The following is a 21,111-nucleotide window of genomic DNA, read 5'->3' on the forward strand; positions in this document are numbered from 1 at the left end:
CCAGTCCATACCTGCCATCTACCATGGGTGAGCCGCGGGCGTCTGTGGACAGATAGTGGGCATGGCATCCACTATGCTGTCACAACTGGCCGTTGCGGGTTTGACGCTGCATAAATACTCAGCGTCACCGCAGCAGTTCCAGATCGTGGGCACATACCCTTATACTTTTTTATCGCATCCCCTGAAAAGTGAGTGCAGCTCCATAGGTTTTGAGAAATAGGTTTTGCTTATGAAAGGGAGGCTTGGTTGAAATTGTAAAAAATGTGGCAAAATGTGGCACAAACTAAACCTATAGGTGATGTAAAATTGGAGAAAAATGTGTTTATGGAGGCTCCAAATTTTTCAGCCAGCATAACCCCCTTTGATACATTTGGTGCATTTTTGGACTGTGTAGACTAAGTTTATACTGCCTAAATGTCAAGGCTGGGTTCACATGTTTTGTTATGAAAACTGAAAGTTGCTTTTTACAATACCGGCAAAAGTAAAAAGAAATCTCCTGCCCAAGATTGTTTATTTTTTTCTGACTGAATTGAAAAACTGCTGCGTTTTTGAAAACTGCAGCATATCAATTCTTTCAGCATTTTTACAGCTATTTTTTACACCATAGAAATCAATGAGTAATTGCATAAAAGCCACAAACAGCACAACTAAAATTTTGGTGACTAAAACTAAACATGTACTGTAAAAAAATCACACATGTAATCTCCACAAAAAAAAAACGCAAAAAAAACGCAGCAAAAAAAAACAGAACAAAATCTACTTTTTATCAGCAACTCCATTATTATAGGAGAACAGGTTTTGCCTGTAGAACAAAAAATGCAGCAAATAAAGCAACATGTGAACATAGCCTAAAAGAGATTAATACATCTCCCCAATGCTTTTTAGTGTCTGTGGTTTTTAGTGTTTTTTTCATGTGTATTTCACATTACGAATTATGTGATTTGTGGATTGTGATTAAATAAAGTTCCTTTTCAAATTATTTTTGGCCAAAAAAAACACTGAACGTCTATAGAAGAACAATGTCATAAATTGCTTGAAAAAAATACCAATAACACAGCACGATCTGATTCAGAAAATAAAAAAAAATTGAAGAAGTAAGCCATAAAAAACTCACTCTTTGAATTTTGTAATATTTCTTTATTGAATGCAAAACTTCTAGATTAATGTCAATCCAGGTCTTAAATATGATTTTTGAGTCTGGGTGACTTTTTCACATTTTTGCATTATTATTGTTTATTATTTTTGCATTATTTTTGCATTATTTCTTCTTTAAAAACTTTAAAAACAAGCAAAAATATTTGACAACATTTTTCCTTCTGTTTTTTTTTTTTTTTTATATTATTATTTTAATTCAGCTCGGAAACAAAATGAATGTGAGAAGGAAAAACTCAATCAGCGAATTTGAATCATTAATTTGAAATAAGGTGGTTTTCAAATAGGGGTCAGGAAAAGTTAATGGGTCAGAGAGAGGACTGCCAAAATCATCCATCATACCAGATGAGGCTGGCACGGCAATGATGAAATATAAAAAAAAGTTCTAATGTCTAGAATACATTCATGCATGCGCTGGGGAACTTTTGAAATAAATCAGAAGTAATAGACAGGCAAGGATATTTTTCACTCTTCTGTCCCTCCTCCGAGACTGGGATGTGCAAATGTTACTTTGGGTAGTAGATACAATTATCGCGGTGCGAAGAGATTCACTCTTTAAAATGTTGGGTTTCTCTAAAAAAAGAAGACTGTTCTGTTGAGATCGGCTATTGATTTATTGACTTTTTTGATTTGACTAGGATTTTAGTTCTCGATACATCATAATTTGTCAGCGGTCACAAAAGTCGTGGGTCAACCGTTCCAACAATCGATGAGGAAAGTCAAAGAAGATGTAACTTCGTCCTTGTCGTTGTAAGCCACTTTCAAAAACATTTCTGTTTTACCTTTTTATTTTGGTTGTTGGCAACATTAGAGTAAGTGGCTGCAAGAGACAACCACTGATTTAAGAGGAGACTTGTCATTCATCTTGATACCCCAGCTGCGGTCAGCAATTTGTGCCCTCGGCCATATATCGCTAGATGACGCCAAAGGGTTATTCCCAACAAATCAAGTTATCACCTATCACCTACTCATTGGAGAGGTGATAGCTTACTGGTCGCTGAGGATCTCAGCACTGGGAACCCTTACCAATCCAGATATTGTTGGAGACGACTGAGTACAGTGCTCGGCAGTGTAATAAGTAAAGCCCCATTAGCCCCGATGCAAAATTTGGACCTGAATCCCCACCTCAAAGTTGGTTAGATGTATGGGCCTTTGTACTGTCCTAGATCCTACAAAGACATACATGTTCACCCTCCATATAAACATGTCCCCATCCTTGCACTTTCCTATAGTAATGTCCCCCATCCTGACCCCTTCTTGTAATAATATACCCCATACTTGCAACTTTCTATAATAATGTCCCCAGTTCTGGACCCTTCCAATTATAATTTCCCCCTTCCTGAGCCGCTTCCAGTAATAATGTTCCCCATCCTGGGCTCCTTCCTAGTATAATGTCCCCTGTCTTGGTTCCATTACTGTAATAATGTTCCCCATTCTGGCCCATTCTTGTAACAATGTCCCCGTTCCTGGTATAATTTCCCCCATCATGAGCTGCTTTTTGGTATAATATCCCCCTTCCTATAGCAATGTGCCCCAACCTGGGCCCCTTCCTGAAATAATGACCCTCATCCTTGTATTATGGTCCCTCCTCCTGAGCCCCTTCCAGTAATAATGTTCCCCATCCTGGGCTCCTTCCTAGTATAATGTCCCCTGTCCTGGACCCATAACTGTAATAATGTTCCCCCATTCTGGCCCATTCTTGTACTAATGTCCCTGATTGTGGTATAATGTCCCCATCATGAGCCGCTTCTTGGTATAATGTCCCCCTTCCTATAGAAATCTGCCCCAACCTGGGCCCCTTACTGGAATAATGACCCCTGTCCTTGTATAATGTCCCCATATGGACTCCTTCCTGGTATAATATGTATTCTGCCATTCTTTTCCAGCACATGAGAAAACTATTCTTTCCTTTCTCTGGTCCCACTACATGCGTCTTTCTTTTCCATAGCCTGCTACTGACTTCGGTGTGCCAGCTATGGCTTGTTGCTTGTGATAGGTATGCTGAAGGATGCTGATTTGCTGGCGATGGCGGGCCCCATCTGGCTCCGGTAGTGGTCGTTAAGCCCTTGGCTATTTCTGTCAATCCCAAAGACAATGAAAGGAGCAACAGTGTGCTTGCGATGCCATTGCTCCATTCAAGCAATGGACTTTAGAGCCGCGTTCTTGGGATCGGTGGGGGAATATCTCTTATCAGTAAATTATCATCTACCCGGTCTATAGGTAACAACTTTCTAATATGGGAATATCGCATCTATGCCAATCTATACCAGTCTTTGGTCTATCAATGGTCTTGACTGTGAATGACTGATCAAGCCCAAATTTTCTTTATGAGAGACAAGTCATAGGAGACATGTAAGAATCAAAGAAATCCCGACCATGTTTGAATTCTTCCAATTATTATGCACATTTTTCCATATAGGGAAACATTTGGCTCATACAAAAGTTATGGTAAGATATGAATTTATGAACAGGCTGTCACGAGAGGTGGTGAGTTTTTCTTCAATGGAGGTCTTCAAACAGAGGCTGGACAGACATCTGTCTGAGATGGTTTAGTGACTCCTGCATTGAGCAGGGGGTTGGACACGATGATCCTGGAGGTCCCATCCAACTCTAACATGCTATGATTCTATTGGGAAATTGGATATTTTTTACTTAATCCTCAAAGGTAAAGCAATTTAGAAAGTTTGTTATTTTCCTGAGTAGAATTATGCAGAACTTCTGCCTCAAACGTTGCACATATAAGGCGTTCCGGTTCTATGTTCTCCCTTGAGTCTCGCAGTATAAAGTATTGCTATCTCTTTTTAAATGCAATTTAAAATGAAAGGCGAGTGAGATAACAATTGTGTTCCTTTGTAAGCCTATCTGTGTTCTCGAGTGTCGCCTTTTTTCCTCTCTCAATTACGGAATTATTATCAATTAGCGATTTAATATTTAACTGACTGGCAAGCTCCAGCATGAAGTGGGGAAGGTGGGGTGCCTATTGTCGACTCGCTAATTGAAGTCATCTACAGTTTACAGAATCTGCCGATTGACAACAGTTGTATTAACTCTCGAAGACTTTACAGTGTTTGCAGATCAGGACTGTGAAAGCAAAACACACCGTGACGTATGAAGCCTCGAGGAGTGAGTGGCCCAAGGTCAGGCCAAGTTTAGCCCAAAACCTAAGCAAAAAAAGTCTCCTTACTCCAAGGAAGAACACAACGGCCGATGTTCTAAGTTCAATAATCGAAGCTTATAATCCTTCACTGGTCTAAAGCAGGGGATATATTTTGTAAAATATTTTTACTATGTTCACACTGGCCCTTACGGCTATTTTAGACCCATGTTTCCTGCCTTGTCAGGAAGAGTTTTCAGCCTCCTTATCATGTAGGATTAAAGATCTCAATGGTACTGGGGTGGTTTGTGAAGATTGGGGGACCTGAAAAATTCTGGTTTTAGAGGAAATTTTTGACTATAGCAGCCAAAAACTGCTTTGCGACATTATATCATGAGATTAAACCAAAAGAGATTAAAACACCAAAAGCTAAAAACTATTGTCAATCGTAGTGCCATAGATGACCTGGTGCCTGAGGCTTGTAAACACCATGAACCCTAATAACTAGAACTTATTACATTAGATTCATGTTTGAGCATTGCATGGGGGTATTGGTGCTTCCTAATACAGCACTGTATGTTAGGCTTATTTGTATGACAGCACACAACAGATTGCTTAGCGGTACTATTTAGACACCATACAACATGGTTTTTCGAGGACTTTACATATTGAGCTGTTATTTGACCAATATATGATGCTTTTATTTGAGCATTGTACGACGGTATTATTTGAGCATATTTCTGGTGTTATTTTAGCACTATATATTTTCAGCACTATAAGGTGGAACTGTTTGAACATTATATGGATGTGTTATATAAGCGCTACATAGTTGTATTATTTGACCACAATGAGGTAGCGCTTTTAAGTATTGTATGGTTGTACTATTGGACACCTATATCGCAGTGATATTTATGTTGGTATTGTGGTATTTTTAGCACTGTGTGGTGGCATTATTTGAGCATGGTATGGCAGTTTTATATGAGTATTATATGGTAATATTTGAGCATTGTACGGTGGCATTATTTGAGCCTTGTGTGGTGGTATTGTAACACCCCAGGTAACTAGTTGTTACAGTGGCATTGCTTTCCTCACGGGGAGAGTGATGTCATGCTTGGAAGCGAGGAAGGAACCCTTTATCAGGTATTCAGCACATACAACACTGTTCTGACTCCAGACCAGAAGGGGGAGCTTTGAATCTGGGAAGCTTCCTTATATAATATGTATTCTGACTGGAGGAGGAAGTTAGTCAGTAAGTCTGAGGAGAGCGAAGAGTGAGGAGGGAAAGCTGGGGCCGTGCAGTCACGTGAGGTGAAGGAAGGAGGAAAGCAGAGCAGTCTGCAAAGAGACAGAAAGGGGAGAGAAGTGAAGGAGAGTGAAGAGCTGGAGAGAGAAGCTGCAACGGAGCTTCCTCCACGCTGAAGTGCAGATACCGGTAGCTGGAAGACCAAGGTTGTGGGGTAACTTTATGCCCCATGGCAGAAACCGGCGGACAGCTAGATTTCAAGTCACCTGTCCAGCATTAACACCCGAGGACACAGTAGCAGGTAGAGCCCGGAGTCATCTGAGAAACCCTGTAAAAAGGCACAAGTTACCTGTCGTATGGATAGTGTCCTACCAACAAGGGGGACAGAGAAAACATGAGGACCTTGTGTGAGGCCTAAGGCAGCAAGGGATTACAACAACACAGCACTAGAAGGAAGGCTTCCAACCCCACCTGGTTAAGGTATTCCTGAGTCGCTTACAAGCCGGCCGGACCATACCAGCACCTGTGATCTGGTACCCTGGACTGTGGCTGCCTGAATTCCACAGTAAAGAGACTCCTACTTGTGTCCTCTGTTTCTTTCTACACCTCCTACCATCTCTATCTACTACACCGGGAGCCCTGGGGACCCAGCTTCACCTGTGGGAAGCCATAAAATCCCAGCTGCCATAACATCACCCCACCGGACCCCTTTAAGCAGCATCGGTCATCCCTGACCAAGTACCACAGGTGGCGTCATGAACATTTATTATCTTACAAACCCCTTTAAAGACTTTTCCCTTTAACAGGGCCAGGGCCACGGACCGGGTCACCGCCGCCATGACACATCCCTTTAAGTACCGGACCAGGTACCGAGTACCCCACGGCCCTAGTGGACGTTTCAGTATTATTTATTCATTGTATGATGGTGGTATTTGAGTACTGTATGGCAGTATTATTTGAAATGTATGGCAGGATTATTTTAGCTTTGTACTATGGTATTATTTGAGCACTGTATGGCAGGATTATTTTATCTTTGTACTATGGTATTATTTGAGCACTGTATGGCAGTATTATTTTAGCTTTGTATTATGGTATTATATGAGCATTCTATGGCAGGATTATTTGAGCAGTAAATAGCAGTACTTTTTGAGCACTGTGTTGGCCTAATGTTTGGACACTGTATAGGTTGTTTACTTTTGATCATGCACCTTAGATGGCTTTGCTCTTGACCACTGTACACCTGTATTATTCAGGTATTTAGACATTATTTTATAGGCATTATTTGATCACTCTATGGGAGTATTTACTTATACGTTGTACAGTAATACAGTGTTTAGGTATCTGTAGACTATACGGAAGAGTACTAACAAAAAGTGCCACATCACCCAACATAAGACGAGCCCTATCTTGCTCCTGACATTTTAGGGCAGACTTGGTCCCGCAAACTGATTGGTCGTGTGTTGTCATATTCTGCCATATTGTTCCCTTTATTTATAGCGCAATTTTCTCTATTTCTACGTTTCTTGTAAAGGGTTTTGTTTTATGGCCCACATTGCAATCTCTCTGTCCTGAGCCACCTTTTGAGTATGATGGAGGGGGACGTTGTGATATATTTTCCGACCATTGCTCAGGATTATCGTTCTCCGTGGGTTCTCCTCTGCCACCTACTCCGTCGCTGCCACTCAACCCCATTTCATCCATCTGCCGGCTCTCATTTTGGATAATAGCTTCCTTTTTTTTTCCTTTTTGGCCTATGTCTTGTCATATTTGATTCGGCAGCACAAGGACTCTAAATTAGTCCCAACGTTTGCATGCTGTGCTCTCTCCTCTGCCTTTAGCTGTTGTGGATGCACTGAACCACTTGATGCCGAAATTGATGATTGCTTGGGAAAAATAAGAAATTGCTATTAGCTACCAGAAGGATTCATTCACGCCGAGGCCCTTTAAACAGCATGGTGGGAAGGAAAGCGCATTCCTTCATTTTCCTCTTGCCTGGTTGCTCGCTTGTATTGCATATGCCAGTTACCCGCTGAGTGATTACAGCCCTGCCAGACCGGGTAGTTCCTGTGATTTTCAAAAACACAAAAAAAGGCTAAAGAAATAAAAAAAAATAAAGCGACCACAGTTATATTCAATGACTTGCCGCTGTTACAAGTTCCCCTACTTGTAAAGAAATCTGCTTGTTCCCCGGCATGCCTATATATTGAAGCTAACACGTTAGAAGCTTATCCCCCGTGGAAGCCGCGTTCTGACACCTGATGGGGCCGTCAGCAGTTTAACCATAGAAAGCAGCTGGATGGCTAAACGTCCTTTGATTTCTTTTTTTTTTTCTTCCGATATGATAGCCTTCGTCTGTGTCATTACTGAACTACTTTTACATCTCTTGAAAGCTCAGAGCACAATTAGGAGCCCGGAGAATGGAAGCGGGCGGCCGCTCTGCCTGAGATCTCGGTCCGGAGACACTAAACCGGATGATGGAGGAGTTCATGTGTTTTGTTTTTTGTTTTATTATTCTTTTTTTCTGCATTTTTTTGCATTTTTAGTTGAGATATAGACCAGGACTCATCAAAGGGAAAAAAAAATGCAGCCGTACTTACCGAATATATCTGGTCACAATACCAATAGCTGTGACAAAGACCGCAAGGTCGAAACGCGTAGCTCTCTTCACATGTGCTATGGCATTGTCCCAGGAGTGTGTCTTTTTCTATTTTAATATGTTGGATTAAAGTATCAAATTTTATGAAGAAGCTGGAACAATTTTTCTTTGTTGTTGGGACAATACCAATATAATGTACCCAGTGATAAACGGTGGAGGCATCAGAGGTACAAAATGCTAATGAAAATCACCGCACACCTGTCATTCATGAGGTGAAGCTGCATCAGTATTAGGTTGGACTCACACTAGCGTATGGCATCGGATGCGAGAGCATTGGACTCAATATGCTAATGTCACTTGGCTCCTGCTCTGCTGCAATGGTGAACAGTGTCAGTGCGCTCCGATCCTCCAACATCAGAGAATTGGAGCACCTTAATTTCCAGTATTTGGAGTTCCCTGCTTGATTATTGATGCATTTATTAGTAGACTAAAAAATAAATAAAAACACAGTTATCAAGAAAATGTAAACTATGGACATGGACGTCACGTTCTTACAACTAGTCCTCTGTGTAGCATACACATCGATGTAGTCAGCACTGGATGTAGCATGTCCTGTGACCTCCACCAACTCTGCTGCATGGTTGAAAGGGTTCATATATCAGCAATGGATGTCTCTCGTACCCGGTGGGATGAGGGCTGGACCTCGGCTCTTGACCAAAGCCGACCGGGTTCTGGATCTTGACCAGCGCAGGTCTGGCCTTCAGGCCTTGACTGACATCTGGTTTCATGGAACTTGCCTGGCACAAGTCTGGGTCCCGGATGCTGTTTGGTGAGGCCTGGTTCTCGAACCTTGACTGAGGTTGTCTGAATTCTGCTTCCATTCGTACCATGACTCAAGCTTCCTGGCCTGACGTGGCACCTTTCTCTCATTTTCTTTATCAACAAATGACCTGCCTGTCCCTTTTCTTGGCATCAAATCTGCTCCGGTCTTGGCGTGCTGGTCTCTTGTACCAATGAACTGCATCATCAAGGTCACCAGACCCGATGCTGCATCTAAACTCCTCTCTCCCAAAACTCTCCCTCTTCCAGTTTGTTCTGCAGGGTCCCGACAGTAGATGGCAATCCTTATACACAAATGTCACACAGTTCTGGGGATTTTCATCCTTTATGTCACACCTTCTTACAACAGCAGTTGAGACATTAGGTCCACAGCTCACATCACCGCTGCAACTAATCATTGAGCTCTGTCGCTCTGATGGTGCAGACAGCACAAGCAATTGAGCATAGTGCTTGGCTGTAGCGGTCATCACTTGGCCATAACTACAACATATATGGAGATACGGAGTAAAGAAACATGTTGAGTAAACAGAAGTGTGTGAAAAACCCTCACAATATTCCCCCCTATTTAAATCTGATGACAGCTTTACACCTTGGCATTCTCTCATGTAGGTTCATCAAATTGGCTTCAAGTCTTGAATGTGTTCCCAGAGGTACTGAACGCTTGATGTCAGTTGATTGTGAAGGCCATGTCCTCTGACACAGCCTCCATCCTTCTCCTTCTTGGTCATATAGAAATTACAAAGCTTGTTTTAGGTCATTGTTCTGTTGCCATACAAATGATGGTTCCACTAAGTGCAAACCAGATAGGATGGCGGTCGCTGCAGAATTCTAGTGAATTCTAGTGAATTTTATGCAAAACAAACAAGATTCAGAACTGAGCGGCACCGGCTGATTAGCAATCTTCACAGGCTATCGGACAATCGGACCGGCTTTTCATCAGACTTGAAAACACCACAATTGATGCATCCATGGGAGGTGCTCTACATGTAGCAGTCAAATAGAGTAATGTGCTTATACAACACGTAAAAGATCCCTTCCCTTTATGCTTCACAGCTGGTGACTCTAATGAACTTATCCTCTGCAGCAGAGATATTTCTTGATCTTCCCTTCCAGGGCAGTCCTCATGAGAGCTAGTTTCATCATATCGATTGATGGTTTTCATGACTGTACTTGATACCTTTAATGTTCTATCAATTTTCCAGATCGACCTTCATGACTTAAATTAATGATGGTCTGTCATTTCTCTTTGCTTAGTATAGTGCTTCTTCCCATTTTCTGGCTTAGAACAGTTGTGGAATATGGCTGAGCACTGTATGAATCTATGTACCAACACTGCGCCTGAAAAACACACCTGGTGATCTCAAACACTTTCTGAAGTCTGATGATTACACAAATGAACTCTTGACAAGGTGACCTGTTGATTGGACACCAATTCAGGTGATGAAGCTTTTTGAGAAAACGACAAAGGGGTGTGAAGTGGTCTGGGAGTAAGAGAAGGGTACAGTGAGGAATCTAAGGTTTAACATACGTATATTCTGTTTTTTTTCACACCTTTTTTTACTCCTTACTTCCATATGTGTTCTTTTGTAGTTTTGCTGCCTTCAGTCTGAATTTACATTGTGCACATTCCAAACTTTTTACCAGTACTATATAATTATTATGCTCCTGGGTCTGGAGATAACTCAGGGTATTATAATGTATATTCAACTTGCATTACATAAATTAGATGCAAATCGAATTTCCTGGCCAAATTTGAGCGAACTGCCATATTAAAATTTCATCGGATTGGTTCGTCATCGCTTATGTATCCACATAGCACAAGTCTTGTATAGCTCACGAACAGGAACACATATGTGTACATGACGGGCAGCATAGAAGCGCCGTGCCAAGAGCAGCTGAGTGTAAACTGATCAGGACCAAGAGAATTTAGTCGGTAAGATCTTTACGTTCTGTCCACACTTTGTATTTTTAGACCCTAATGATTGTGGATTATCATGTCATCGCACAAGTATCGGTGACCAGAAAGCTGAGGTAGAGCCGTATACACAAACATATTCGTCAGTAAAAACAGTAGTAGTTAGGAATAGCAGGAAGGAAAGTCTGTCTAATACATTGGGGTGTGATATTACTACCAAGCTTTTTGTAAATTTTTGTGATTTTTTATAAGTAAAAATTATTCTTGTCTGCACACTAATCCTCACCTGGATTGTTGTCGTCTATTGAAATCCTCATCATTAGTAGTAGTTTTCTGATATGTATCATTGTCAGCCACATTGGGCCAGATTTGGGCTAAATTCTCCGTCTCTGTCACCTGATTACATAAGGACCCCCGAGGTCTATCTAGCAATCAATCAGATCCAAATAACCTTCCAATCCCTTTCACTGTGCATACATGTTGTTAAAAAACAAGCAACACTGGGAAATGAGGTCCAGTGATGACATTGGAGAAATCTTCTCCTCCCTTATAAGTTGTATAGAAAATTGATGAAACCGACAGGCATATAAATACACCATAAACAATATTTAAACGGGTTGTCTAAATACGGAAGAAAAAGTGTCGAGAAGTTCATAAAATAAAATTAAAAATACTGGTCAGTGCATTACATGCAAGTCATCGATGAGGGCAGTCATTGGCTGCAGCGGTCACATACATGCACAGCATGATTATTGCTGCAAATAGAGAAAAAGATAACCGGTGTGGAAGCTCTGGGCAGACAGTGCTTTATATATGTATATCTTTTTTTATTATTGTTATTCAATGTCCTGAACTTAGCCCTTTTATTATTATTTATTATTATTATTATTATTATTATTATTAATAATAATAATTATTATTATTATTATTATTAATTATTTTGGTTGTTTTAATTAATGCATAAGTAGTCTATCCTAATGTATCTATTAGTTTGTCCCCTGGGAGCCCACTTTTTGGCAGAATGAAGGTACAGCGGCACAACTTGTTTGCTTTAATATCTGACACTGAGTCCCACTGACATGATTCGGCTGATCTGCCTTATCAGACAGATCCACATGTGTATAAGAGTCTCTTTGTTGGGGGCTGCAATGAAAGAGCTGCTATTTTTTCTGCAAATTTAGTGTGACCCCAATTGCTCATGATACAAATTGTATACAATTGTTACACATTTTTCCGAGGTATCCCGAGTTCTGCTTCCTTCACCTCAGTCTGCTGCTCTCTGTTGTGCTCCACATTGGGTTTTTCAGGTTGCCTGGTGTGGCTCAGCGACGTCATCTCTAACTTGCTTCAATCATTCCAGAGTTTCCGCTTCATTGATCCTGCTGCCATGATTTCCGAGAATGCCAAATACTCGCTTCCGATTTACCTTTCTGCTTGCCGCTGCATGCCCGTGGTCCCTATAGCCACCAGGACCAGAAAAGTTGAGCCTAAACTACAATATTGTTAGATGCAAGCAAAACAGGCTAGAATCCACATCACAAACATCAGTTGAGCACATGTACACAGACACATGTAGTATAATCATCTTCCGATAGGGTATCAATATTTTTTTCTATTTTAAGCTGGTCATGTCACGTCGGTGTCACTGATTTTGAGATAAATCAACCCAGAGAATACAATTGTACATTCCCTATATTTTGCTCCTCAGGGGTGGGGCATGCTAAGGAAATGCAAACAGAAAAGTCAAACAAAAAGTTTTTAGAAAACCAAGCAAATGAACTAAAACATATAACCGTTGAATGACCATCTCATTTAATCTCAATCAGAATGCTTCAAGATTATACAACGCACAGGTGAAATTGTTAGAGGGATAGCACATGTAAGCATAGCTATCAGCGGGAAAGGAGAGAAGTGACCGCCATTAAATATGCCATAAATATTCCAAATTAAAACAGAAACCATACAACTTTCCATGTGCTGACATACTTGATTTGTGCAACAAGGGGAAGTGAAGCAAAAGCGATTATCATAATTCATCTTCCAAGGTAGAAATTAAGAGAAAACTCCATTAATGAACTGATACATTTAATTGTGCAAAAACCTGGTTGGAATATATCTTGTGATACGTCTTACATATCACTGATCTGTATCGGATGTGTAAATTATTGCTTAAATTGAAGTATACTAAGTCTCATACTTGAGTTTTTTAGGTCCACCAGATGAACAAAATCTGGCAAGGACCTCTTAACAGAGAAAGGCAAATGTGAACAGGTGCAAGCTACTGTGACTGCAATATATACATACCAAAGAGCGCACCATAGGAAGTTATTCTGAGGGTCCACCCTTATACAGAACACATACATGTCCACAAGTAGTTGAACTGTTATGGTCGTACACATAGGACATATCTTCAGTAAGGTCTCATAGACTATTTTTGACTTTCTCCATTAGAAACAAACCCCAGAAGCAAGTGATTAGTTCCATAGTCACTTCCAAAAGAGGTTCTTTTCTCCTTGACTTTTTCATGTCCTTTTAGATTAAGGGCCTGTTATTTTCTCAGACGCTTATCTCACCGAATAATCCTTTGGAACTCTCATGGGTCAGTCCAACCTGAGTATACCGGTCATCAAGAAAAGGCAAAACTTTCAATTATTAAACTAATTCAGTCGGCATCTCAAAAATATCAGTTCCTCTTTTTTTAACTCTGTATTGTTGATATTCGCAGTCCCCTTCGAATTGGGAGTGAAACGACCGATAATGATAGATGAGATGGATAGTTTTGAGGAACATCCAAGTTCTAGGTAGTATACACCTTAAATATTGTTTTTACTCAACAACGGCATGTGTAATTTTACCTACACAGTCAGTAAGTAGTCTAGTGAAAAAGCCAAATGTAAAAGTAAAAAAAATCATAATTACAAAAAATAAAGTTTTGATAAATATGGCTAAAAGTGACTAAAGACAAGAAAAATTGCTAACTTTTTAGTAAATATAAATCCTAAAATAATAATATACTGTATATATACAAATATATATATATATATATATAGCAACATATCTAATCAACGTAAAATATAAATGGAGACTAATGTTAATAAAAATTAACCTAAAAGTCACATTTTTTAATGTATTCCACTCACATAATTTAAGATTTTAGAGAAATCACTCAGGAATGAAGCTGTGCTGGACCTCACATCCAGCATGTATTACTGCGAGAGACAAAGGATAAAAGCCTGAAACTAAAAACAGATTGAAAACTACAAATTGGTGGAATAAAAATGAATGAAGAAAAAACATTGCAGACTGATACCTAGTGCATTTTTAAGTCACCACTAACTAGAAAAATGTTTGTCAAGACTTATTAGTAGAAGCAATATCACAAATAGCCTTAACTTATTTATTTTTGATGATTATAAATAAATGTGATGAGCGACTATACTCGTTGCTCGGGTTTTCCAGAGCACGCTCGGGTGACCTCCGAATATTTATGACTGCTTGGAGATTTAGTTTTCCTCATGGCAGCTGAATGATTTACAGCTACTAGCCAGCCTGAGTACATGTGGGGGTTGCCTGGTTGCTATGGTAATCAATACATGTAATCAAGCTGTCTAGTAGCTGTAAATAAATCATTCAGCTGCCGTGATGAAAACTAAATCTTCGAACACTAACAAATACTCAGAGGTCACCCGAGCAACGAGTGTACTCGCTCATCACTAATAAATAACTAATTTGTGTCGCTTGCATAGTACCGACATATTATGCAGCGCAATACAGTAAGTACAATTGCCCTAGTAGGTCTCATAATATAATTTACTATGTATTCAAACCGCAAAGTGTTAATGCAAACTTAATTTAAAGTCAGATAAGCAATGTATATTTTTTTGCATTTTTTAGCATCTAGTTTACTTTAATTTTCAAGCATTTCTTTTACTTTTTTGTTATTTTATTTATCTTTATTTTTTCAAGTGTTTCTTTTTTTATCTTTGTGTGGTTTTAATATTTTTCGTTTTATCATTTATTTGTTTTGTTTTTGTTTAAATTTTGTTCTTTTCTTTTACCCTTTAATTAATTTTGTTTGTCATTTTGACAGCTTTCTTTCTAACGTTTTTTTCTTTTATAAGCTTTTTTTCATTCTTATACTTATCTGTTTTATAATTTTATTCTGTTCTTGTTGTTTTCTTTTACTATTTATATTTTTGTTATTTTGTCATCTTTATTTTTTAAGTGTTTCTTTTTTTTGTTATTCTTGTTTTTTTTGTTTTATAATTTTCTTTTTACCTATTTGCTTTACCCTTTCTTTAATTTTCCATCCTTCCTTTCTTTCTCAACTTTTTCTTTATTACTTTTTTCTTTCTTTCCTTTTTCTTTCTTTCTTTTTCTTTTTGTTATATTCCTTTCTTTCATATATATATTTTTTTCCGTTGTTTAGTTCACAACTACATTCTATTTTTCTTTTTTTTTTTTTACGCAAGAAACACATTTTGGCCATTTGGCAAGTAACTGAGCATTAGAGTTATTAATTTCTTTTTCTATTTTTTTATATTGTGTACATGAAAAAACAATTGCCTTCCAAAGTGTGATCCTTTGCAGCCTACATAAACACGGCTCCCTAGGAACTTAAACCTCATAACTCCTTATAAGCGAGAACCTGACAAGCTACTCAGAGCTGGAGGGCCTTCTTTTCCCTAATAAATTCCTTAGCCGGACTCACTTGTTAGTCAAGCGTTGTGCACGCTAACTACCGAATAGGCTCAGTGTCCTGGGCATAAATTATATCAGTGTGCCACTGTCTCCCAGCGGCGCCCCACCACCCCACCCTCCAGTTATGGATTACTTTGTTCTCGACTTGACAGGAACATAATTAGAACTGTTGATGAAATCTACCAAATTGTCCCTCCGTGGCCTCAATGGTCAGGAAATTTGGCTGAGTCGTATTTGTCACCGTTGTAAAGGCCCTAAACACTTCATATTAACCATGTTATTAATGCCTTCTGTAATCTGTCCATGAATTGAGAACACTCGAAACGCTCTTCCCGTTCGCGACACCCTAGCATGAATCAAACTTGGAGGCAGTAAAAAAAAAAAAAATCCTTTGGGTAAAAAATATTAATGAATTTATTTTTTAATTTTAATTTAAAAAAAAAATTTTTTTACACTATTCTTTTTAAATGTTTCACTAAGGCTTTTTACTTTCAGCTGTTTCCTCGTTTAATTGACTATGACTCACCGATATTTTAATTTGTTTAAGCCGTAATGAATACATGCTATTAAAGTGCTGCCACTGTCCGCTTACATATGCTAATGCTGCTTAGGAAGTTGACAATCCTGTCCTGCAATATCGCCTGCCAAGCAGCAATGTCTCTTTGCCATAATAATTACTAGTTTAATAAGCCTGGAAGCATTTTAGGGCAGAACTTGCAAGCGTTAAATGTATCTTCGAGAGCTACGTTATTTCTCTGACACCCGCGCTCTGGTATTGTTGTAGTGTGGCAAAATACAGATGGAGGTCATGTCAAAGTCTGACTGTTATGTCAGCTTTTGTATAGTCTGGTATTAGAGTTTATTATTGTATTGGTAATCTTAAAGGAAATATCCAATTTAATTTTTTCTTATAGGTTTCAGAAAGACAAAAAAAACCTTTAAAGTAAAGTTCACCGCTCCTTTTCTGTTTCCTGTGTCCATAGCCGGTGTTAAATTCTTGGTTCAGTTCAACATTCCAGAAATAGCCCTCAGCCAATCGCTGACTAAGGTGGAGTCAGCATTGTGCCCAGTGATTGGCTAAGTAGTCATTCCTCAAGAGTAACCAGGAAGTAGAGACTGGCGGGGCACCTGGGAATCATAGGGAAGGGAGCAGCAAGGAATCAGGTTAATCTTCTTTTGGTTTGTTTTGTCCTTTTGACCCTTTGAAAAAAAATAAAAGTGGACAACCCCAATTACGTGACTTTTGAATCCATCAATTTTTGAATTGATGACTATCTTGGACCTCCTGTTAATAATCCAACTGAACATAGCCGATCTTATATTATTGATCTGTAAAAGCCAGATTTTTTTTTCCACTTTTTTGGGGTCATTTGACTTTCCTTTACTCGACTATCAGGCTCTAAAGGTGAATATATTTAAGAAAAAAATACACATACACCATTAATAAAAGGAAAGATCAATGCAAATTTCAAAAATTATGTAAAGAGAAGAAAAATAAGTAGCATTCACCGTTAGCGTATCATCATGTCCTTTATTATTACATGAGAGTACAGAGTAAAGACTCACATACTGGGCTACAGCTGTTTCGCCATCCAGTTACGCGTCATCTGGCCCTCAACACAAAGTTCAAGGCGAAGAGTGATTGTTAACTGTTTTGAACGAAATGTGTTGAGATGTGTCCACCTTTACCTTTACTCAAACTTTGTTCTAGGATTTCAGGGACAAATTCAATACATTATCATGACATCCTAGCAAATACCCTCAACAGGTTGCAACTCACATCACAACCACTGGGTTGGCACACAAAAAAATATACGGCATAAACATCTCCTAACAGAGCATCGCTAAATCATGGTTTTTTTTCACATTTGTTCATCTCAGATCATTATGATGTTCTCATTCTTAAAAGACAAGACCAGTCATGAACGAAACAAAGAGTAATTGACACAAGGCAGCTAACGTCTTGCAAGCCTGAAGTGCTACCTCGCACTAATGGCTGACAAGTGTTATCCATTACTGCAGCAATTATCAGTAAATAGAGATAAGACTCATTTTGATATGGTCTCATATGAATAGGGGCCTATCAAGTGTCTCCCGATGGCAGATATTGGGGATAAGGAAAATCAGGTATGTTGGATTTCAAAATGCCTTCCAAACAAGATAAGCTGACACCAGAGGCCAAACAAGAGTATATGTGAGGACGATTCCAGTGGCCATTACAGTCTGCATTACCTATTTATCTAAAATGAACCTAGAGATGCCTCACATGTATATTTTACACATTGACAAGTGAATAATTATCAAAATGGAGGGGCTGTGGAGGTATAAATTGCACATGGGTCTAGGTGTGTCAGACACAATCAGGATTTTTGGTAGGTTTTGAAGATACCTGGGCTGCAATGGGTCATTGAGGCTGGGGCTACATGACAACTTTGGCAGTGACACTGGTCATGGACTCATGGCACCAAAGATTAGTCTATGTTACTGTTACATCGATGAGGGTGAATGTGGTTGCATTGCCACTCACAAGGTGCTGCAAGTCATAAAACATCCAACTGGTTCCAACTTTTTGCCCTTGCTGGGCACTTTTTGAGTTATGATAAGTGATGATGAGATACCATTCACTTGCATTTGGCTGTGATGTAACATAGAGCGATGTATGTCTGTGTGACCTGAGTCTCGGCCAAAGTTGTCATGTAACCCCAGCCTTAACGAGGTTGTCCAGTGAAAACAAGTTATCACTAGTGATGAGCGAACGTGCTCGGATAACGTCTTATCCGACTTATCAGAGCATGCTCGGGTTTAATCCGAGTATCTCGGGCGTGCTCATATATTATGTTCGAGTTCTCGCAGCTGCATGATTTGAGACTCTTTGACAGCCTCACTAAATGTGGGGATTCCCTAACAAACAGGCAATCACTGCATTTGTTGTATCTGTCTAACAGTCACAAATCATGCAGCTGTGGGAACTTGAACCTAATATACAAACATGCCCAAGATACTCGGATAGCACCCGAGCATGTTTGGATAAGACGGATGAGACATTATCCGAGCACGTTCGTTCATCACTAGAAAAGATGATACCTTACAGATCGGTGGAGGTCCAACCGCTGGAACCGACATTTATCAGTAGAGTGGGGATTTTTTATCACCAACGGGACAGTATTAGTCCTGTTACAAAATTGAGCTGCATCTCAGATTCCCGACCGCAGATAATTAATTCTCCATGAGGCTAGCATTAAAATCGGAGCTCAGTGCTCAGCAGTCCCACAGAGAATGAATGGACCGATGGTTGGGTGTGTGCAGTACAGCTCTATTCTACCTGGGAGAAAAGTTCCCTGTTCTTCCGATGGGTGCGAGTCCCAATGGTTGGAACCCCATGGATCAGCAAAGATAGATGATAGCTTGTTATCACAGGATACTTCCTTAAATGTGGTCAAGAGAAGACCCAGGGCATGTTCTCCTGGTGTTGACCCATGTATACCAGATGGTAGGTGGAGACTTTGTACTGGAGCTAGAAGCTTTGAGTTACACCTATGGATCTCAATCCTGCTGTACTCACTGTAAGGGCTTGGGCAGATGACCGCATAAATCGGGCCAGTGGTTTTGACGGATCGCACTTGTCCCCATGTTATTCTATTGGGCTGTGTCCACGGGTCCAATTTTTTCTTTGGACTGAGTGGTCAGAGGAAAAAAAATCACAGCATTCACGATTTACCTCTGAGAACCGGATGGCACGCGCCCATTCATGTCTGTGGGTCCGATTTTCCTGAACTGACAAAACTGAGGTGGCGGAGATATTTTTCTTTCTCGCCATCTTCGAGAAAATCGGATCCCACTCTGTTCACAGTGTGATTAGCACATTTGGATTAATTTTCTCAAATAGCGAGAAAACGGTCGTCTGTGCCAGACCTAACAAATTCTGCACTTTGCAGGTAAATGAAAACAGAGACTGCCGAAACAATAGCAACCTGCACCCAGTGGGCACTAATGAGTTAAATTCTGGGAGCAGTCAGACCTCATATGCATCGTTGAGGAAAAAAAAATAAAAAAGGCCTAAAGAATTGCATATGGATTAGAGGGATGAATATTCTATTATTTCAGTCTGTTCGGCTGATCTTCTTATTGTGACTTTGTGCTTCAGAAATCTGCCAGGAATCTGCCTGTGTCTCTCTTGCCAGTCATTTTAAATGTGTATCAAGCACTTGATAGTGTATGATTTGCGTGCTGTTGCATTCCCATCCTTTAAATTTTCCACCATTTTAATACTTTTTTTCCGACTCTTTTAATATTTCAGGATGATGAATATATACAGCATCATTAAAGGTAAATAAAAAATGCATGAAATTAAAAAAAAGGATATGAAATGTTTCTTCACAGTAATCCCCAGGTCCAGTCGAAATGAAATGTCTTTGCTCTGCCAGGTAATCCAAAACATGATTAGAGACCTTGTCGTTTCCGCATTGCCCACGTAATATTTGTATCGTATAAGCTATTTATGTAGGGTGAGCTCCGGACTTTCTATTAGCCGTGCATTGAATCGACTTTGCATTTACGAAAAATAGGTCTTTGCTCCTAATCTCTCTGCTTTTTTTTTATCCTTTCCTTGGCCATGTGCTCGTAATTTTCTCCACTATGCAATCATGTATCTGTGCGCAGAGAGGATTTGTGATCCTGCACTCCACATATGACAAACTAATAATACTTCCAGCCACAAGTTTTCTGAACCTTTCACCTTTGACCCCGCAGTTGTAAACTTTGTGCGTTCAACAGGTGGATGTCTTGACTTAAAGGAAGAGATGTTTACTGCTCCATTACATCTAATTTGAGAACCTTTACTGCCATGATTGGAGCGACCCACCAAGAAGCCATCCATTGATCCCCAGCTGCCTGCCATCTCCATGGATTCTGAGTAGTGATGAGCGAGTATACTCGTTGCTCGTGTTTTCTCGAGCACGCTCGGGTGGTCTCTGAGTATTTGTGACTGCTCGGAGATTTAGTTTTTGTTGACGCAGTTGAATGATTTACAGCTACTAGCCAGCCTGAGTACATGTGGGGGTTGTCTGGTTGCTATGGAATCCCTACATGTAATCAGGCTGGCTAGCAGCCATAAATCATGCAGCTGAGGCGAAGAAAACTAAATCTCCGAGCAGTCACAAATACTCGGAGACCACCTGAGCGTGCTCGGGAAAACCCGAGCAACGAGTATATTCGCTCATCACCAATTCCGAGTGTTGGGAAGGGGACTTTCTTTTCATCTCCCCACTCCATCTTCTATTACCTAGTACCCAAGCGGTTATGTAGGGCACGACCCAGGTTGTTGATGATAATTACATGAATGTACCTCACTGAGCCACATGGGGCCCTATCAATGGTCATACCACAAGACCCAGTTCCATAAGAAGGCCAAAATGGATTGATCCGGTGATATGGAAGAAGGACAGGTATGGGATGGACCAAGGAGAGATAAGTATAATTTATTGTTTTTTATGCCCCTTCCCAGCAGATTTGATTCTTACCAAGTGCAAAACAAATGTCCTTGCCCAAATAGAGCGAATCATCATGAATCA

General features: G+C 39.9%; 1 protein-coding gene across 4 annotated transcripts in view; it reads left to right on the forward strand.

Annotated features, from left to right (window-relative positions):
• The window catches only part of ESRRG (estrogen related receptor gamma), a 1,109,342-nt gene that overhangs the window by 497,571 nt on the left and 590,660 nt on the right, over nt 1-21,111 (forward strand). For all 4 annotated transcript variants that reach the window (XM_077282272.1, XM_077282267.1, XM_077282269.1 and 1 more), the window contains exon 5: nt 19,839-19,867. The gene's annotated coding sequence lies outside the window, so the exon portion shown is untranslated. The remainder of the gene's footprint in view (nt 1-19,838; nt 19,868-21,111) is intronic.

Source organism: Ranitomeya variabilis, chromosome 2 (genome assembly GCF_051348905.1).
Source record: "Ranitomeya variabilis isolate aRanVar5 chromosome 2, aRanVar5.hap1, whole genome shotgun sequence".
Classification (NCBI taxonomy): domain Eukaryota; kingdom Metazoa; phylum Chordata; class Amphibia; order Anura; family Dendrobatidae; genus Ranitomeya; species Ranitomeya variabilis.